The sequence below is a fragment of the Giraffa tippelskirchi genome, chromosome 1 (assembly GCF_054371585.1).
Source record: "Giraffa tippelskirchi isolate mGirTip1 chromosome 1, T2T-mGirTip1v1.2.pri, whole genome shotgun sequence".
Taxonomy (NCBI): Eukaryota; Metazoa; Chordata; class Mammalia; order Artiodactyla; family Giraffidae; genus Giraffa; species Giraffa tippelskirchi.
The window spans coordinates 69761833-69783842 of record NC_137275.1 but is presented as its reverse complement, the minus strand read 5'-3'; the positions used below and the strand labels follow the sequence as shown (position 1 = coordinate 69783842).

The 22010-nt window shown below is 36.5% G+C and overlaps 2 long non-coding RNA genes across 2 annotated transcripts; one reads left to right on the top strand and one right to left on the bottom strand.

Annotated features, from left to right (window-relative positions):
• Positions 1-883: 883 nt before the first annotated feature.
• Positions 884-4738, bottom strand: LOC145528851 (uncharacterized). Its single transcript, XR_014070749.1, has 2 exons — positions 4327-4738; positions 884-1090 (listed from the first exon to the last, which is right to left on the bottom strand). It is a non-coding gene; the product is annotated as an uncharacterized LOC145528851 (long non-coding RNA).
• An 8698-nt stretch (positions 4739-13436) lies between these two features.
• On the top strand, positions 13437-18377 carry LOC145528881 (uncharacterized). The gene is made up of 2 exons (XR_014070777.1): positions 13437-16979; positions 18143-18377. It is a non-coding gene; the product is annotated as an uncharacterized LOC145528881 (long non-coding RNA).
• The last annotated feature ends 3633 nt before the right edge of the window (positions 18378-22010 follow it).

Genomic DNA, 22010 nt, shown 5'->3' with positions numbered 1-22010 from the left:
AACGGCAGAATTTGAGATTAGGCAAGAAGCTGCAGCCTTCAAAATATCCCATAAAATCAAATTTATTAACAGAGGCCAAAATATTTCTTCTGATAAAGTTTAAAATGTAAACCCTAACTAGGAAAAGCAACACAATTACATACATTCTTTGACAGTCAAGAAAAACATTGTCCTTTGCTTTCTTCTCACTTGAGTGCAGGTTTCAAAAGCAGAAGTTGAAGAAAATTCAATAAAAATCGGTGGCATTATATGTGCATTTCAATAATGCAAATTTTGCACAGTGCTATAAAAAATATACTCTCCCTTTATCAGCAAAGTTTGAATGAATTAAGAAATGCAGACGTAATCAAGAGTAGCATAATTTCAAAGCAGGCAGGCCAAGTGAATATGAACTGTTTATTCAACTGTCACATGTCAGGGCCACGTGAACTGTGAAATAAAAACTCTTGTCACCTTGCCAGGAAGAAATTTGAGTTTCATGAATTTTTAATTGTGACATTTTCAGCAATGCATCCTTTGCATGATATGCATCAGATGAAAACAGGGATTAAAAAAAATGAGGTCAAAGGGGACTGAAAACATGATTCTGTGATTTGTAATCAGGAGGGAAAAGAAGGAAGTGTGCATAGTAGCTAGAAACAGGTTTTCTTAAGTGTATTATTTGGCTAAATATCGCCCTTTATTTTCTCTTCACACTTTAAAAATGTAACATAAAAAAAGCAAAAATCTAAATCTTTAAATCACTAGCCTTGTGAATGGCTTGATCCACAGTCCCTTCAACAATGATAAGACTGGACGCAGCTCTATGCATATCTGTAAAACAAACCGTTTTCTCTCTCTCTTTAAAGTCCTCTGTTTGATGAAATGATGAATGCTTATATCATGCTTTTAGTAATATAATTTTATTACACCTGAAGTACTGTAACCCACTACTTAAACAGCAATTCAAAGTTTAACAGAATGTTTTGGTTTGAAGCTTTTGTTGCCCTCGGGTGAAGAGTTGAACTTCATCACACCTGTAGCCTGTCATCTTGAAGCCTGAAACAGAACTCCAGGCAAGAGCTACCTCACACATATGTTTTGGGAATTCCTGCTAATAGAAAAATGTGTTCAGGTCTTGAGTTTTCAAGAAAACTACGTGCAGAGAGTTGATGTGCCCAAACAACCTCCCTAAAAGAACCATAAAACATTCCAATATTAAATTTCACACATATAGAAGAAACAATTTAAAATTCAATATCTGTAACATTATTTACCCTTTTAAATGGTTCAGCATTTATATGACAGGGTGTTTTTTGGATTCCTATAGTATACAAATTGCCCATCGATAGAGTTAAGTCTCATACTAATAGACTAAAATCCTCATAAATCATCTCCACTTCTTTAGATGCACAGAAACATATTGGTTATTGTGAGACTCTTTTAGATTAGAATATAATACTGTACAAGAAGATGGAGGTCTTAAATTGAAAACAAATTAGGATAACTGATCCTGTATCACACCTTACTACACTGAACATGGTAGCCACTAACTTTTAATATTTTCATATAGATTTCTGAGATTTATTATATACAAAATAATCATTTAAAATTCTTATATTTTTCATAATAGGTAAGGCCAATACATGTGTTTATAAAATCCACTCTTTGGCAAATGATTCACCATGATAAAAATATGTAAAAAGTTTCTGGTAAAGTGAAAGCATCTTATTTTATCTGGACAAACCTTTATTATTGAATTGCACTCTTTAACAAAGAATACTTTTTAAAATGATTCACTGATTTTGAATTATTTATTTGTAAGCCATCCCAGGCACTGCCAAAGTTGTATGAAAATCTCCCAGAAAAGGAAACGGCTTTCCTCTAACTTGTGATAACACTAATAAGACACATCAAAGGAGAGTTTGTGTCCATGAAAATTTCCTTGCTCTTCAAATTTTCTGTTTGTATAAAGGCATGGAAATGGGCATTTTGATATCAAATGAAAGGCAACTGCCAACAATACAGGTTATGTATTATAGAAGTAACCTATTTCCAAATGTAAACCAAATCACTATTTCATTAGATCACATCTTCAATTTAAGAAGTGAAGATAAAGGCCTTGTTGTAAAATGAAAAAAAAAGAAAAAGCATCCATGGCATATTCATATCTTTTAAAATTTTTGATAACTACAAAGACATATGCTGATTGTTCAGGATACAATTAGCAACTGCTTGCATATTCAACCTTAAAGCAAAATTTTTAAACTAATTCAACTCTGCTTCCTATTTCTTCATTAATTGCTAGCTAAGGGACTTAGAAGTGCTCTAATGAATTTTACATTAGATTCTGCAATATGAACAGTGTATATTATCACAGCATCTAGTAAATGCATAAATTGGCTTTTCCAAGTTGCATCTTGAGCAGTTGTAAAGATTCTAGCTAGATTTTTACAATGTTTAGTACTAGACACTCTGCTGAAAAGAATTTTTACAAGAAACAAGTTGGTGTAATCACATTTCCCGGGTCATAAATCTAACTTACTACTTTATAATAATCTATTTCTCAAAGTTCTTATGTTTTTCTCCCGTGGCTCAGAAAGAAGAGAAGAAATTCTACCTATATTGATTTCTAAATATGCATTAAATAGGCTTAAAATATTTCTGCTATACTAGCTCTCCATAAATTTCATATTATAAATTACCACGCAGTCATTAGCCAATCACTAGATTTTGGATTCAATGCTTACGTTTATGACGTCACAACCATCTACCATCTTCATAAAATTCTTTGAAATCAGAGTTTCATAAAACTACTCAAACAGACTGAGCAAGAAAGGGCAGAGCCCTGCACCCAAATCCAGTAAGAAACAGGTAGAATCTTAAAATTACCTTATCAAAGTACATACTATGGAAAGCTTTCTTTATAAAATATTTCTCTAATTTTATAGCAAGATGAAAGACCCCCTATTGAGCACTGTTCAATAAGACACGGTCTCATAAATCGCACACCATCCGTAACTGAATGTTCACAGCAAATACATTGATACCATTGATCACAATAGACATGATACAGCAAAGTCATATTGCGACTAAGAATAGAAGTGTAAAAACTGGGTAAAAAATACAACAGAGCTCCCAGTTCACCAAGGGCAGGTACAGACTCTCAGTGACTATTCTGAAAAGCATCAAAAGCCAACACAATTTTCACTGCTTAAAGATTAGCATCTGATAAAAATCTGTTAAAAATATTTATGAATATTTAATAATGCTCTCAGAAATCATTTGATTTTCACAGTTATCCTCTTAAAACTGTTTTTCCTGATCAGATTGTCAACATAATTTTATATGAAGTTCTGCTAGTCACCATAGGAGTACTTTCTAAAGAAAATGTTGCTCAAGTTCATCTCTCACCCTTGCACCATGGTGTATAGGTATTTTTACTAACTCTTCTTTCTCATGATTTAGATTTAAGAAGATAAATGTAAGTTGAAAAAATAAAGCTAACAATAGTTCTTCATAGCCGGAATCAAAGAGTGGTATTATATCAACCCAGCTTTGCTCCGCATAAGTTTGACGGTCCATTAAAAAATCTATTATCAAAGCCAAAGTAGTTTTGGTCCCACCTGTCACTATCTTAATGACAGCATTGCCTAGGAATTTCATGGGCAGCAAAACTGCTGGTTTAGGCTAATAATTTTGGAACATCTTAAAAATATTTTCTATCAACACTTGGATTTAAATAGAGTTTCTATTTCAATCGTGCAAGTTGTTAAACATTAAAATCCACTGCAATGAAACAAATATCAAAGCTCTCATGGACATTATACTCTTCAACTGTTTTCACATTTTGCAAGGAATTCAGAAATCCAAAAGAAATGTCCTTAACTCTTTCACTACTAAGCTCTACAATCAAATGCTAGAAATGATCTATGGATTATAATGATCAAAGAGTTCTAGAGAATTTCTAAATACCTGCAGGAACACCAGTTTTGTGATTTTTCAGCAAACTGCAGCAAGCAGGAGAGAGGGAAAAACCCCTCACACAATCATGCTTTAAAAAAAAAAAATCTTCCTACTCTGCAGACACCGCTTCCTTAAATTGAAGCACATTTAACAGTGACACTGCCAAAAAGACATAAAAGATATATCCACAGATTCCAGTTCTATCCCCAAATCAGAGCTGCACTGCACACATTTTTAGAAACGTGAATCTCAGCAAACACTCACGATTGTATTTTACTGACAACATCAAAAATAAACACAACACAGAAATAGTGAGCCTTTCCTCTTTCAACTTCGGTACCATGCTCTATCAGCCTCTATTAAAAAAAAAAAAGTCATTACCTGTATGAAGAGAACCTGTTAATAGTCTGAGAAGGTACTGGGCAAATTTCAATATTTCACGTTTACATCGTTTTCTACAGCCACTCATCTTAAGCAACAAGGTATTCCTCTGAGAAGAGCCAGAAGTCTTTGCCAATGGAAAAAAAAAAAAAAAAGACAGTCTCTGAGGGAAAACTTCTGTCTCAGTTTATGTCACAGGCTGCCTTACAACTCCTGTGGAATTAGCTGTTAGTGCCTGAATCAGAAATTCCTTTAAAGAGCTAGAGAAGCCGGATACAGATAGCACAGTAACAGGGTGGTAAGAAAGGGCTGCTTCTCGGTTTGGTCACCAAGTTCTTCTGTGGCAACAGATAGGCTGCCGGTTCACACTTGTAGTAACCCACTGTGGCTCAGCTCAGCATCCCCTCTCCAGCAGCAATCGCAACCTCACAGACCATTCAGTGGGAGGCGGGGCCTGTGATGCCAGCTCATCAATGAATCAGCATGTAAGCAGGTGAGGGGACAGATGACAGGTCACTGGGGCTGAAACCCTTTGGATATCAGTAAAGGGAGCTTGCTAATGCAATTGAGCCTGCTGGAGAGGGATCTGAAGTCCGAGACTGCAAAATGATCCCCACTCCCTGCAGAAGGGCAACTAGGAAAGCATGCTGTTCAAGGTCAGATACCAGACAATCCCCTGATACAGTGTTAACCAGATTCAGAAAGCCTAAATGGTGAAAAGGCTCATTCGAGAAGCTGACCCTGATTCTAAACAGACAGAGTTGAAGATTTACCATCAAACAGAGACCAAGTTCCTTTGTCACCGATAAACATATTCCATTTCATGGGCACAGGGTTGAAAAATAAGCTGTTACCTAAATTTGGCTGTGTTTTCTGCACTGTCCAGGCTCAGGGATTTGAAAATTAGGGGGAAAAAATCACTGTTTAATTTAAAATACAATAGACTGGAAATCAAAACTCTTAAGCCCTTATGCTTGCATCCATGCAACAGAGCTCCAACACTAATTTACTGCATTATCCTAAAAGAAAGACTGCCTCAGTTTCCTCACATTTCTAAAAGGCAAAATGCAACTTGCTAGCTCCTTACCAATTGTACTTAATAGTGAGAACAGTTGTGAGAGCTCACAATTCTCACAAAGTACTTTTTTTATTAAAGACAGTGTTACAAAGGTAGGAAGTTGCTATTAAAGCTAGAAAACTACAGGCTTGTCTTCTTTGAATGTGCAGTTTGGGGGATATTTTGTTGTTGTTGCTTCTCATTCCTGGTTGCTCGAGCAGTTTCTAGGATTTGTTCTGCACTCTAATTTATATTCTTATGGTGTTTGCGTATTTATTTGTTTTTGCTTGTTGTGTGTGTGTGTGTGTGTGTGTGTGTGTGTATGTATGTATGTATATATATAACCTCCTTGGTATTTAGTATATGTGAATGTGCACCCTCTATATTTTAAATACACAGGCCATTTTTTTTCTGACAATGTCGTAATTCTACTTGGAACTAATATTTCACAACAATACTATACATGAAATGATATCCTTCTACAATAAATAAAGTAGTCCTGGAACCATAGACATAACCAGATTTAGTAGTAACTCACTCTCTTCTATAGCTCTCCCACAGTCCCACAAGACTCAGTGATAGAATCATCTGAATGAGATAATGAAGCATGTTTTCCAAGAATTTTCAGAACTTTAGTTGAAAGTGTCTGAGATTGTTTAAAAAAAGGATAGGTTTATACAAAAAAGCTAGCAATATACTTTATTTAAAGTTCTTTCTCCTAAGCATTTCCCATGAGTGTTAGTATCCCAAAATCGTAAAGAAGCAGAAGAGATATACCATTGTAGTTCTATAGCTGGGGCTAATTACTTTAAAGCCCCACTTTTTAATCTATAAAATGGGTAATAGGACACTTTGTTCATTTTTGGAAAGTTAGATATGGTAGGAACTTTTCCTGGTGGCCCAGTGGCTAAGACTCCACACCCTTAACATAGGGGGCCCAGGTTTCATCCCTGGTCAGGGAACAAGATCCCACCTGCTGCAACTAGGAGCTCGTATGCCACAACTAAAGATCCTGCATGCTGCAATGAAGATCCAAGATTCCAAGTCCTGCAACTAAGACCTGGCTGCTGCTGCTGCTGCTAAGTCGCTTCAGTCGTGTCCGACTCGGTGCAACCCCACGGACAGCAGCCCACCAGACTCCCCCATCCCTGGGATTCTCTAGGCAACAACACTGGAGTGGGTTGCCATTGGCACAGCCAACTAAATAAATCAAATAAATATATATTTTTAAATGATATAATGTAGATGGCATTAAGCACAGCACTTTCATTCATTTATACAGAAGTTTTGTATTGAGCACTTGTTATGATCTATACATGGTTTTAGATTTCTAGGTGCTGGAGACAGCAGTAATAAGGAAAGGCAAAGCTTCTGCATACAGAGTTTACACCTCAGATCAGAAAACAACAAATTAACAAAGAGTAAATAAGAAAATATCACATATGAATGAATGCTATGGAGACTGTTCAAACAAAATAGAAAGTGAGTATTATGTATACAAAATTTGAGATATATTTTTCAATTAACTCATTCACTCAAACATACGTATTTAAAAGAAGAATTTCACTACAGAGCCTTCAGATATCAAAGGATAATAGGAAAATACTACATATAACTCTATAAACATAAATTTGCAAATGTAGGTGAAATGGACAGTCTTTAAAAATAAAGCTACCCAACAGGAAATAGTTTGAACAGCCCTAAATTGTTAAGTAAATTGAATGTACAATTTTAAAAGTCCCCCGAAAAGAAATCTTCAGACCGCATGGTTTCCTTGGAGAATTCTACCAAAAATGTGAAGAATAATTAACATCAATTCTCCAAAATATCTTCAAGAAAATAGAAAGGAAGTGACAGTTGCTAATTCATTTTATGAACTCAGTATTAGCCTAATAAAGGCAATACCAAAAAAGGAAATGAGAGACAAACATCTATCATTAATATAGACTCAAAAATCCTTAATAAACATTAAGAAATTAATTTAAAAATATATAAAAAGAATTATCTGCCACAACCAAGTAGGGAACAGTCTAAGGCTATGAAACTGAAAGAGTTAACAAGGAAAAAATAATCAAAATAATTTACTGCATTAACAGACTAAAGGAAAAAAAGTCATAGTCATATCTATTGATTTAGAAATAATATGTAACAAATTTAACACGCATTCATAATAAAAAAAAAACCTCAGTGAAATAGGAATAGAGGGCAGCATTCTTAACTTGATAAAGCACATATGTCTACAAAAATCTACTAGTCACATTATACTTACTGATGAGGGACTGAATGAAATAAAATTATCCTGTTGGAGAATGGCATGATTGTCTACATAGAAAATACTGGAAAAAATCTTAAAGAAAAAAAAAACCTCCTAGAATGAATAGTGAGTTTAGCAAGGTCACAGGATGCTAGCTAAAAATTACCTGTACTACTGAGAAGTCATCTATACTAGCAATAAACATGGATGCTGAAAATTAAGACATGGTACCATTAACAATGGCTCAAAAAATGAATGCTGAGGTTTAAATCTAACAAAACATGTAGCAAATGTGTATGCCAAAAACTACAAAACCTCTGCTGAAGGAAATAAAATATTTAAATAAACAGAGAGACACTGTGTTCATGTATTACAGCACTTAATATAGTAAAGATGCCAATTCTTCCCAAATTCATACACAGGTTCAACATATTTTCAATAAAATATGAACAAGATTATTTTTAATACAGAATAGATCATACGGATTATATGAAGAGAAAAAGGAACTAGAATAGCTGAAACAATTTTTAAAAGAAGATTAAGTCTTGAAATAATTCTACCTGATTTCAAAAGTTATGTAGTTTCACTAATCAAGACTGTAGTATAGGTAGAGAGATGGGCACATAGTCCTATGGGACAGAACAGAAAACCTAGAAATAAATCTACACAATTATCCACAACCGATTTTTGACAAAGATGCCAAGAGAAAATCAATGTAGGATAGAAAGCTTGTCAACAGGTGGTGCTGGGGCAACTGGACATCTACAGGCAAAAACTTCACCAAGATCTCACATCTTATACAAATATTAGCTCACAATGGATCACAGAATTAAATGTAAAAGTATAAAAGCTTAAGGAAAAGTAGAAAATATCTACAGTTTGGGACTAGGCAAAGATCTTTTTTAGGCTTGACACTAAAATCATTATCTATAAAAGAAAAATTTCTAAGCTGGATATCATCAAATTTAGAAACTCTCGCTCATTTAAGATTTCATTAAGAGGATGAAAACACAAGCTCCAGAGTGGGAGAAGATATTTGCAAACCACATTTCTGACAAAATATCTGACTACTATTTAAACAAAACATATAAAGAATGTACAAAATTCAACAGTAAGAAGCACACAAAACAGAACATGAACAAAAGACATGAGGACACATCATCAAAATAAGATATATGAATGGCAACGAAGCACAAGCAGAGATGCTTGATACCATTAGTCATTCCTGAAATGCAAAACAAAACTACAGTGAGGCATTATTACAAATCCGATGTGTAATGGAATGGCTACAGTGAAAAACCATTGTCAAGACCAAAGGCTGGTGAGGATGCAGAGATACTGGACCATTCACACACAGCTGGTGGGAATGCAGAATGGTACAGCCACTCTGAAAAACATGGTGGTAGCTTTTTAAAAAAAAATTCTAAACATATATCAGACATTTAACTCAGCAATTGCACTCCTGAGCATTTATCCCAAAGCAATGAAAATATATGTTTAGACAAAAATCTTTACATAAATGCTTATAGCATTTTTGCCAGCCCCAAACTGGAAATAATCTCTAAACAAACGGTGGAACACCCACAGCAAGAAAAAAGGAATGAACTATTGGTATCCACAACCTGGATGAATCTCAAGAAGATTATGCTGACCAAAAAAAAAAAAAAAAGCCAATCTAAAAAGGTTACATACTGCATGATTACATGTATGCAACATTCTTGAAGTGACAAATTATAAAAATGGATGACAGATTAGTGGATTCCAAAGAGTAAGAAAAGGGTAGGGGTCAGAGGAAAGTGAATGTGCAAATGATACATGCTGATGGAAACCATGTTAACAGACGTTGATTACTGTCAATGTAAATATCCTAGTTATGATACTCTGCTAGAGTTTTATAAGATGTTACCATGGGGAGAAACTACTTTGCTACAGATCTCTCTGTATTACTTCTTACAATTAATTGCTACGAATTTACAATTATCTCAAATTAAATAGTTCACTTAAACATTAAATTTAAAATTTTAAATACCTTTTTAACATCTATTATACATTACTATTTTAGGTTCTGAATATACAAAACCAAACAAAACCAGTGATTCGTGGAGCTTACATTATAATGGGGCTTCCCTGGTGGCTCAAATGGTAAAGAATCTGCCTGCAATGCAGGAGACTGGTGTTCGATCCCTTGGTCAGGAAGATTCCCTGGAGAAGGAAATGGCAACCCAATCCAGTATTCTTGCTTGGAGAATTCCATGGACAGAAGAGCCTGGCAGACTACAGTCCATGGGGTCACAAAGAGTTGGACATGACTGAGCAACTAACACACACACACATACACACACACACACACACACACACACATATTATAATGGTGTAGGGGAGACAGTAGAATTGGGCAAGGAGAATTGAATATGCCGAATGGAGGGAGGGAATGGTGGTACAAGTAAAATGGGGTGATCATTTCATCCTCATTGATGTGATATTTGAGCAAAGATTTGAAGGAGGTGCAAAAAGGAGCCACATGAATACCTAGAGTACACATATGGGTACCTTCTCAGTATATGTATCTTTCTGCAACCTCTGGACAGTCAGTTAATATACTCTGCAAGTTACTCTGTTAGGGAACTTTCTTGAAATCAGCCTTTATGTCTCATTTCTGATGTTAAAGTACACAGCACCATCTGACCAACTTTTCCTCTAGGAAAGGCAACTATAAGTCACCAGTTTTGTTGGTGAATCCACTGCCTGTGTCTATTTACTGCTGGGAGCATGTAACGAAAATATTGTTGCTTATTGCTATCCTCAGGAACACACGAAACATAATTAGGAAAATAAATACAAAATGTCACAGAGCATTAGAAAGGAAAAAAGAAAAGTGTTCTTAATTATCAGCTAATTTGGGTTAATAAAACCATTACCTCCCACAATATCAATAACCAAGGTTGCACGTTCAAAAACAACAGATATCCTTAATGTTTCCAAAGTGCTTGAGTAAAAGCCACTGTTATTTACAGAGAAATGTGAGCAAACTTTACAACTGCTCACAAGGGCTCAAGGACTTTCTAGATGAACAAACTAGTTAACACTGATAGCACGTGGTACAGAGGGTACTAAAGCTTCTTGCAGTTTAGATACAGCTAAATTTAATTGAAAGGCAAGTGGTATATCATGTAGTAAAAACCAAACATCTTAAGATGACAGATGACTCCACAACCAACCACTGGTCTTGTTAAGTTCCAGGGGAATGTGAAAATGCAGGCTCATTTCAAGATGCATCTCTCCTAGCTACATGTTGGAATTTTATTTATTTTTCTGACGAGCTCTTCTTGAGAAGCCCAAGTTCAGGCAAAGCAAGTCTTAAATACACTTGGGTGACCCTCACTGATCCTTAAAATTGAAAAATAAACATGATTGATTGGTTAAGGGAAAAATGTTGGCTTTCCTTCAAGGAAGAGAGAACCCAATGATTCCCAAGAAGACTTTTGCCCCAGTGAAGTTTTTCCCCAAATGCTGCTCCCCTCAATACATTCTGGTGTAGTCGGTGTTTCTCAGTGGGAATAGACATTGTTATGCTTTTCAAATTGTCACAAGTTGCAAATTAAACATGTGCAGCTTAAAAATAGCTCACCATGGGGCTGCAGAGAGAAGCAGAGCAGAGCCTTGCGGCAAAGTCACAGGTTTTGAAAGTGGGTCTTGATAAAATATCAGACTAGCTAGTTGTCTGTTAGAGAGGACTGTGCCAATGCCAGGGCCATTATTATTCCAGAAACATCGCTATTCACCTACTTCAATGAATACAGAGCATATCAACACACTATAACTTTTGCATCAACTTTGCAAACAGCTTTGAGAATACAAAGCATGCCAAAATCAAACATGCTGGTAAGAAATATACCCATTACATATGCCCAGGGCTGAACCAATGAAAAAAAAAAAACAATGAATTAGTATTCTAGGTAATACCTAGATAATATAATAATACACTAAATTATCCATAATTTGGGCTTCCCAGGTAGCGCTAGTGGTAAAGAACCTGCCTGCCAATGCAGGAAACATAAGAGATGCAGGTTCAATCCCTGGGTTGGGAATATCCACTGGAGAAGGGAATGGCAACCCACTCCAGTATTGTTGCCTGGAAAATTTCATGGTCAGAAGAGCCTGGCGGGTTACAGCCATAGGGCAGCAAAGAGTCGGACACGACTGAGCACACATACACGCATACATAATTTACCGCCATACAATGAGACCAAAACTACCAACAGATATGAGAATTCTGCATTATACTGGAATATAAAGGAGGTGATAACACTACAAATATTGACATGCAAATAAATCCATAAAAGTATGCATTTAAGACAAATTATGGTTTGTCTTAAAAACCCAGACAGCTGAATTTCCAGCTATTTTTTGTCTTGTTTTTAAGAGGGAGAGCCATAATTTTTCATACATGAGACTTGAGAGGTAAGTATAAAATTGTTTATGACATACTTTAGGGAAACAGTCCATTGTAAATATGTGCCAGCCAGGACTGAGTGAGGACGCCCTAACTAGGGCTGCATCTACCCAGAGCCCTGTCTGAAAGCTTGATTATTATTATTGTCATGGGAGCTAGGAATAGATGCGTTTTGCTGTTGGAGAGCCCTGAAAGTACTAGTCAGAGGCATGTGTTATTCTTCAAAGAAAATAAAAGCACATTGAAGAGTCCTCATCAGTAGAGACGGTTGAGGGTGTGGACATGGAAATGGGTTTCTGGGTCAGCATGTAGAACTTGGAAGGCTGGTAGACTGAGGTGCTAGCTGCATGAAAGTTGCCACTTTCTCAGCCACAGATTTACTCCCAGATTATAAAAAGGACAGCGTGAAGAGTCCCAAGGCCCATTATTTCAAAAATTAGACTGAAAAGTACGAGGTGGAAAAAATTTATATTAGCTTCTTTTCCTTACGATAGATTCCACCACCACACACACACACACACACACACACACACACACCCCCAGAGTTTCTTCTAATGGGCCATACAGAGTAAGGAAAGTGAAAGTTTTAATTTCTCAGTCATGTCTGATTCTTTGCAACCCTATAGACTATAGCCCTCCAGGTTCCTGTGTCCATGGGATTTTCTTGACAAGAATATTGAAGTGGGTAGCAATTTCCTCCTCCAGGGGATCTTCTCAACCCAGGGGTTGAACCTGGGTCTCCCTCATTGTAGGAAGATTCTTTACCACCTGAGCCACCAGGGAAGCCCACAGAGTAAGGAACTGGGTTCTAATTTTGCACTTGAATTAAATATCAAGTTATTTACTTTTACTCAAACTCATTTTACTATTAAGCAGCTGTGTAATCTCTGGCCCAAAAAAATATATGTTGGGAGTATAAAACAATACCCTACAATATATATCAATTTTAAAGTGTTCATTTATAAATGCTTTTATTTATTGAGATCCCTGGAACTTATTTACTTCAATTTTATCCACACTCCTCTACAGTTTGTCTCAAAGTACGTCTTTGGCCTATTTTCATCAGAACTAGCTGGAATGCCCGTTTAAAAGAATTCTTGGCCCCCACCTTCAACATACTTAGAATCCTCGGATTCAGGTAGGAAATCTTACAAACTTAGTATCTCCTGAGTCCTCAAAAGCAGAATTTTGATAATCAAAACAACTTAAGCCGACTACTACCCTGGAATGAAGTCAAAGAAGAGTCAATTACAATTTGAAGATGATAAAATTATGATTCTATGAATGTTTCAATAATCCACCAGGCAGCCTAAAGTCACCTGCAATTGTTGAGAGGTTTGGATATCGTCTTGGTAATCCATCCCCTGCTTTTCATTTCAAAACAAATTACATGTGAGTGAAGGAAGCTTCATTTTCTTATATCAGAGACAATCAACAGGATGGGTTAACACAATTAGGTTGCTCATTTTTGCTTCAGCAAAAGTCGTCAACCACAAGCTGTCCTAAATCTAATGGGCACACATAAGCATGGTGAAAATGCCTATGTACAACAATTTATTAGAATGGCCAATGTAATTAAAAACAATTAGGCTGCAAAGATGATTTGGATTAGGATAAAACATGCTAGTTCTCTTCCCTCCCACCTACTATTATATTTTTTGAATATTAGTCTTTCTTTTCCAATTATCATGTGTTTTTCTTTAATTTGGTGAATATAATTATGAGTAAACTGATCCAGTCAATATTTGTTTTTGTTTCATACGGAAGAAGCACAGCACTTTCTGCTTCATTCTCCTGTGAGGTGAGATATCATAAAAGATCATTTTGAGTCTCAGGTAACAAGCTAAAGGGCAGTGCATAATTTTAAAAAAATTGAAAGGAGCAATAAATGTATTGGCCTCATCCTAACTCTCAACTAACACATACAGATGATCAGCTGATTCAGAAAAAAAAAAGAAATTATTGACTTTTTACTACTTTCCAGGCAGAGGTCAGTAATTCACTCTTAAATGATGTGAAGGTACATAATGGGCATTTAGAAATGTGAGCTTAGCTGTCAGAAGAAAGGTCAGGGTTGAAGGTTACATGTGGAAGTCATCCATGTAGAAGTGACAGTTAAAGCTGACTACAGATGGAACTCCTAAAGGACACAGAGGTGACCTACAAGGCTGTTGTCACAGCATCTCAGTTATAAATGGCTTTGCCCTATTTTTCATTCAAGATTGAATTGCCTTACACTATATATTTATTATAAAAGTTTCTTTTTAAAAAAGATGTAAACTTAAAAAAATCAAAGAACTTAGAATAAAAACAAGAAAACAAAGAACTAGTCTAAAGATTATGAGAAATAAGTGATAGTAAATCTGAAATTTTCTTGATTTGTTCAACAAAAAAGGATTTCTCACTTATTTGAGTGATTGAGTGAGTGAGTGAAGTCGCTCAGTCATGTCTGACTCTTTACCAGCCCATGGACAGTAGCCCACCAGGCTTCTCTGTCCATGGGATTTTCCAGGCAAGAATACTGGAGTGGGTTGCCATTTCCTTCTCCATCTCACTTATTTAAACAGCTAGAAATATTATATGTAATGGCATTAGACAATCATTGAAACATATTTATTCATTAACACATTTATGATTCTGTTTTGCAAAATTCCTGTTAAAGTTTCCATTGATGATTTTATAACTACACTAATACTATAGGCCAAATGCCAAAAAAAAAAGAGCACATCTTCTAGTCCTGAAGCTAATAATTGCTTCCATCATGCCATGATAACCACGAGAGCTGCCATGACATGCAACTTTCAGATGAAATTGACAGGACAGCACACACTGGCACACCATTATGGAAAAGCAATGTAACAACAACAAAACACAATCGATGCTATTCTTTCCAAATTATATATTCCTGCTTTCATTCACATAAAGCAAAATATATTATACTCAAAATTTTTAAAAAATGGGACAGATGAACCTACTTGCAAAGCAGAAATAGAGACACAGACAGAACAAACATGAACACCAAATGAGGAAATGGTGTGGGCGACGTGGCAGGTGGGCTGAATTAGGAGCTTGGGATTTACATATACATGCTTCTATGTATACAATAGATAACTGATGAGAATCTACTGTGTAGCACAGGGAAAAAAACAAAGAAGGTACAATCTGTTTGTAGGATATATATTAAGTTAACCTTAAAAATGTATTCCACTATACATTAGGTGCAGACAAAAACTGTTTGATTCCACTTATATGAGATACCTAGAGGCATCAAATTCATAAACTCAGAAAGTACATTGGTAGATGGCAGGGGCCAGAGGCAGAGGGGTGGAAAGTGGGGAGGGAGTTAGTGTTTAATGGGGATGGAATGTCAGTTTAGGACAGTGAAAAATTCAGGAGATGGATATTATATGACGTTTACCACAATAAAATAACATTTTCTAAAAAAGACTTTTTTAGGACTTCAGTTCTAAGTTCAGTTTTGACTAGCTGAAGGAGAAGAATGCCTCAGAATCTGCTGTGCCTCTTGAATGTCCTTGAGTGCGCTCCACGGATTCATTTCCAAACAGCAGTCAGAAGAGGATCACACTGCACAGACTCCCCTGGAACTTGCTGCCAGACCCCCCTCCCATCAGAGCAGCGCAATTAAATATTCAGGATCCTGCCATGGTGGTGTCGAGCAGAGTAACACAGGACTCTGACCTTCTGCAGGAAAATCAGTCAGGGAACAAATACGTGACAATGGGTGACACTAACCGTGTGCTGTAACCGAAAACCACCTAATGCAGTTTTCATGTAACAAACTCTCCAGGACAGTAACTGTACTATTCAATTTCCACTGCAGTAGTCACACTAAAAGCCTTTTTAATGCATGCTGCAAATTCATATTCAGATCCATCCACAGCTGACCCCCTGCTCCATGTTTAACTCTGTAGCTCATGCGGCAAGAGTGGGAGGTTGTGAGACAAGCTCTGGACTGAGAGTTAGCAGGCATTCTGGATTTCTCAAAGCCCAGAGTTGAGTGAGTTGCTTCAGGTCTCAATGCCCTGTTGTGTAAAATAATGGCACTGGATTAAATAATCCCTGTATTCTTTTCTAATTCAAAAAAATTAATGTCTACACAAAGAGATCTAAAAAATATGTATTTTAATAGCCATACAATGTTTCATAATATGAATGTAATTCAGTCTATTTACCGTACTCCTACTGACAGCTATTCAGGACTTTTCAGGTGTCCTTCCATGCTACTGCAAACAATACTAGAATAAATAACCCTATAGATACATTCTTATGATATGGAGTTTTTATTGCTGTAGATTTATATCATTTACTCAGATGCATGCCTACTACATTATGTTCAGATAGAAAACAAGTTACAGAGACATGTATGTAATACGACCCATTCTGTGAAATAAAACTACATACTCTACATGTGTGTATATCTATATATCATTGTATTCTACATCATTTGCAAAGAATGGCAACCTACATTGTTGGTGGGAGACAACAGAAGACACACAAAAAAGGAGACTGTCACAAAACAGTTGCTCTCATGGTACAGTGCTAACACTGGGAATATACCACTATAGAATTTATGAAAATATGAAAGATTTTAATATACATATATGAGAAAGATACGTAGATTAAAAGAAAAATTAGTTTCATGAAGTTATAGGAAACATAGGCAAATTTTTTCTGCTATTTCTATGTACTGTTTTTGGACAGAAGTAACATATAGACAAAAGAAGAAAATAATAAATCTGTAATATGAACTTCTCTTACAGGTTCTATGCTTGCAAAATGCCAATGGCATCTATTGAACACTTTTTATGGGCAGGCCATCACTGTGAAAATTCTGTCCAGTTATCTAATCTTCACAAGAAGCTTCTGAGGTAGGTTTTCTCCTCAAAAAGGATGGAGGAACTGAGGCAGTGATTCACTAACTCTCCTAAATGTGCTGTGATATTAAGCACCATGAAAGAAAGTCAAAGTAAAAGTCATTCAGTCGTGTCCATCTGTTTGCAATCCAATGGACTGTACAGTCCATGGAATTCTCCAGGTCAGAATACTGGAGTGGGCAGCCGTTCCCTTCTCCAGGGGATCTTCCCAAACCAGGGATTGAACCCAGGTCTCCCACATCGCAGGCAGATTCTTTACCCACTGAGCCACCAGGAGCCCAAGTATCATATCCTAAATATATTTTACCATTTGCCTGACCCCCAAATCCATGTGCTGAAGCATCATGGGACATCAGTGTCCAACTCTCTGTCTGCCATGGAGCCTGACAAACCCACATGTATCACTCCTATGACTTAGAGCAAAAGTACCACAGTTTTCTACAGTGGGAGCGCTGAAATGCAACAGACAAACACTATGTGTGAGAAGTACTCAAAGAAAAAGTTAACAAAATTGCTTAGAAAAATAACAAATATTATTGAATAATATAATCTTTACTACTCTGAAATATTTTTAATGGATACTATAGTTTCATAGAGGGACCTATATACTATATTACACTTAAGGAATTTTATAAGATAGAGCTTGGCAAATCCTTGAACAGGATTTAATTTCAACTGAGGTAGGTCTACTATTAGTCCTATAGAGTAACTACTTGTGTGTCAGTGAAGAAAGTTTACGGGAAAAAACCTTTTCTCCCCAATCTTTAATCAGTCTGAGAAGTATGTTTTCAATATTTTTATAATTTTTCCTTTAATAAAATACTGTTTATGAGCATTTAGGCACATTTTGAAAATTCACTCATCGTCTATGAGTACAGATGGATTTTATCTTTTACAATATGATTCCTGAGACCTTTCTCATATAGCTTTCTCCCAAGATAAATTCTCTCAATACCCTTCTTCTGAGATTAGCCCAGAATCTCCATTTTGCTGCCAAAACACAGATTCATTTCTACAACGTTTCATATGGTGCTATAGATGGCTGCTATTGTGTGGGATTTAAGGGCAATTTTTCCATTTAGAAACCTGAAAAAAAATCTGGCCATAGCAGCCATCAGTCAACTCAGTCTTCATTCTCATCTATTTTTATTTGTCAGCATTCTTCACACAGAAGAGAAGGTCACACGTGTACTTACTCTATCACTGGACATCGTGTAAAGAACAAAAACCAAGGACTTGGACCATCTGAGATTCCTATGCCAGCACCTTGAACATATTATCCATGATTTTGGCCATGTCACTTTAGAATGTCTATGCCTCATTTTAATCATGTGTAAGGAAATTCATGACACCCATAGAATAAGCCTACCCAATAAAATTCTTATGAGAATTGAATGACATAATGTATATTGAACACATTGGAAAGTATCTGGTATATAGCAGATATCACATCAGCGGAAGTTGCTGCTGGTACTTTTACTTTTAGATCCAAAATCCAGAAGGAAATCTTTCAAAGCAAATATCAAATAGAGTTGGAGGAAGCATCTAAAGTTCCTCCAGGTACCTTAGGAGAACCATCTCACATACTGCTATGAAGGTCATTTGGATAATAATAGGAGTTAATATCACTTTATAAACAATATAGGAATATATCTGCATTCTCTCTATCATCTAAACATTGACTACAGTGATGGGAAAAAGCTTGCTGAAACAATTGTACTTCACAGTTCAAGAGTATGGACAGATCCATGGAGGGACCTCAAAAGATTATAAAATGGTATGAGTATGTACACATTTTTGACAAGAGTTTAGTGCTTCCATTCAATGCTGAGAAGTTTTGAACAGTTTAGAAATAAGATGTGATTCTACTACACACTAGTTATACTGAGGTAAAAATTTATGTCATCAGATTTTGTTCCCTCTAGACAACTGAGGAATGTACCAAACTATAAAATACAATCGAGTGCCATGCTTAGTCATCTTTTGGGCAGGGGGTGACTGTCCCCTTTGATAACATCTGAAAATTATAAACTTCCTCTTAAGATGAACTGTAGTTGAAATGACTGTATCACCGACGGTTCCTAGTGGCAGTTTCTCACTCACAGAGGCTGGAAATGATCCTTTCTCTCCCTTTCTGGATACAATCTCCCCTGGCATTGATCTCCATCCCTTCTCAGACCTCCCGTCTTCTTCGTGAGGTCATAAGAATAAGCCCTTCTTGATCACTAGCCATCTAGGGCATGAACAGGAAAGGAAAGAAAGAGGAAGGGGAAGGAAGGAAAATGGGACAGAGAGGCCAGATTCATACACAGGGTTGAAGAGAGAGGGAGGAGAGGATGAAAAAGAGAAGGAGGGAAGGAAAAAAGAGTGGACGGGAAGGAAGGGAGGGAAAGAGAGAGGGAGAGAAAGAAAGGGAAGAGAGATTATGACTTGGTGGCTTCTGGCAGTAGGTTTCTGAGAGACAGCTCTCCCAAACCCCTCAACTCCTTTACCCACTCAGCACATTTTCTCTGAGATAAAGAAGTATTTGATCTACAGCTTTTAAAGCTACCTATGAATGACATTTTAAAATCACCTATGACTAATACAGCAATTTTAAAATAATTTGCCTGTTTAAAGTATTATATTTTATAGTATCAAGTTACTATACAATACTATAGTATCAAGCTACTATATACCATACATCAGTGTAGTGTGTGCTTCTTCTTTAGCTATTGCCAAACTAGTTATTTGTTTCAGAATGGATGAGAGGGCCACATTCTCCTTGCTGCTGCTGCTGCTGCTGCTGCTAAGTCACTTCAGTCGTGTTCGACTCTGTGCAACCCCATAGATGGCAGCCCACCAGGATCCCCCGTCCTTGGGATTCTCCAGGCAAGAATACTGGAATGGTTGCCATTTCCTTCTCCATTCTCCTTGGTGAACTAGAAAAAAAAATCCCTTCTATTCCGTTATTTCTCTTTTGAATTAATAGAACTTTAGATAGTGTATCATTGCCATTTCTGATATAAGCTATTTTCCACTCAGTTTAACAAATGTGAATTGGGTCATATGGCTTTCCTTATATCAGGCCCAAGAAGTGCATGAATTACATCTGCTCTAGAAATTGTATAGGACTACAAATGTCAAGGGTGAACTGCATCAGTCAAAAAAGTACTAACTGGAAAAAAGTTATTGTGTTAAAATTAATTTGCTTTCCTCTTGAAAAGATTTACAGTTTTCATAATAAGTATTTTTTAATATTTTCTTTGTGCTTCAGGTACCATCATTACAAAATATTTCACGTGACTTTTACATTATTCATTCACTCATTCATTCCAACATTTATTAAGGAAGGAACTATAAAATCAGGTTACTTTGATATAGTTCTGGTTTCTTTAAGATCAGCATTAAAGTAGAGGGATCCATCAAACTGGAGGAAATTAGGGTGCAAAATTTATTAACACAGCCATGTAGAAGCCTCTTCTATAATGACCTCAACCTTATGGGGAACAGCTAAGGCTAAGAATAAGTCAAATCATTCTTGGTCAGATTTGATGGTAAGATAGTGGTCTAAGAGACCCCCAACTTTATTAGCCAAAGTAATTCAGTTCATATATGGGGGCAACATGGAATAGTGTCAAGCTTCTGATAAAAGGCAGAGACATTTGGTTCCTTAAAGGATTCATTATTAGGTGACTTTAGGGAACTTAATCATAAGATGATCTGACAGACATACCTCAACAAGTAAATCAGTTGGGAACACATCCTCCACCTCCCAGTCTGATTAACATTCAAATTTCCTTACCTCCAATGTTGGTCCTGACTCATCCCTGTTTCCTAAAATGGCTTGTTGATGGGAGTAACCAGCTATGACCAAATATTGCTGTCTTTCAGTTACTAACTGCTATTCCTCCTTTCTCAGGTAACTGACTATTAAGAGCTCAGAATAAGTCAGTTTAGAAAATCTTCTAAGAAATCACTTCTCTACAAACCCAGATAAAGGTGGTGAGGCAAGATTTTGTGCTGGGTCAGTTTGCCTACTGTCCTTCCAAAGGTGAAACCATCAGATTGGAGTTACTTAGTTTATGTCACCCTGTACCTCTAAAACCATGAAGTTTTACAGGCTTCAAAGGGTGCTTGCAGATTTCATGTTCTTCTCTAATACTCAGTTTTCCTAAGCCAATGTTCCTCAATCTTGATACTATACTATTTTGGGTCAGATAATTTTTGTTAGGGACTTTACTGTGCATTCTATGATATTTATCAGAATCCCTGGCCTCTACCTATGAAATATCAGAGGTACTCCCCGAATTGTGACAACCTCAAATGTCCCCAGACATTACCTAATGTCTCCTGGGGAAGCAACATGCCTCCTGAGGAAGGACCATTGGTTCATGGCTATGACTTGATTAATGAAATCTCTGTGGATTCTTGCTTAGAGCCCTAGTGACTCAGATTTTACATTTGATTTTAACAAAATTGCATAATTTACTATATATTAGCTAAGTAGCTCCATAGACTCTAGTAGGTGATAAGCAGTAAGTTAAATGCACTGAGCATTGTATGACCCTCTAGAAAAGCTGAGTCTTTATCTTTGCAAGAGTTTAACTATATCAGAACCAATGGGACTCTCCCCGATGGAAAACCCACCTTGCAAGTTTTTGACCACCTGCACTCTACCAGAAGCCTAAGACTGAGACAGAGAGGCAACAGTACTTCACTTAACTTCTGCTACCTTGCTTATTTTTCTTGACTGGGTTGAACTGATGAGAGTCTACACATATTAACTTAACCTGATACCTTATTTCCTTTGTTTTCTGAGTTCAAGACCCTTGATCAGTGTTCACATACATGAGCCCTCTATTTCTGCTTCTAGTTCTTTCTTTAATACAGTTTCCATTTCAAGTTTGTTTTGTACTCTGAATCTGTGATTAACAAATTGCTTCTTTGTCTTGCAGTGTATCATCAACATGACTTGGGATCAGTTCAAGTCTTCTCCTAGTTCTGGCATCTTTTTGTCTCTTTTGTCTTAAATCTTCCCATATT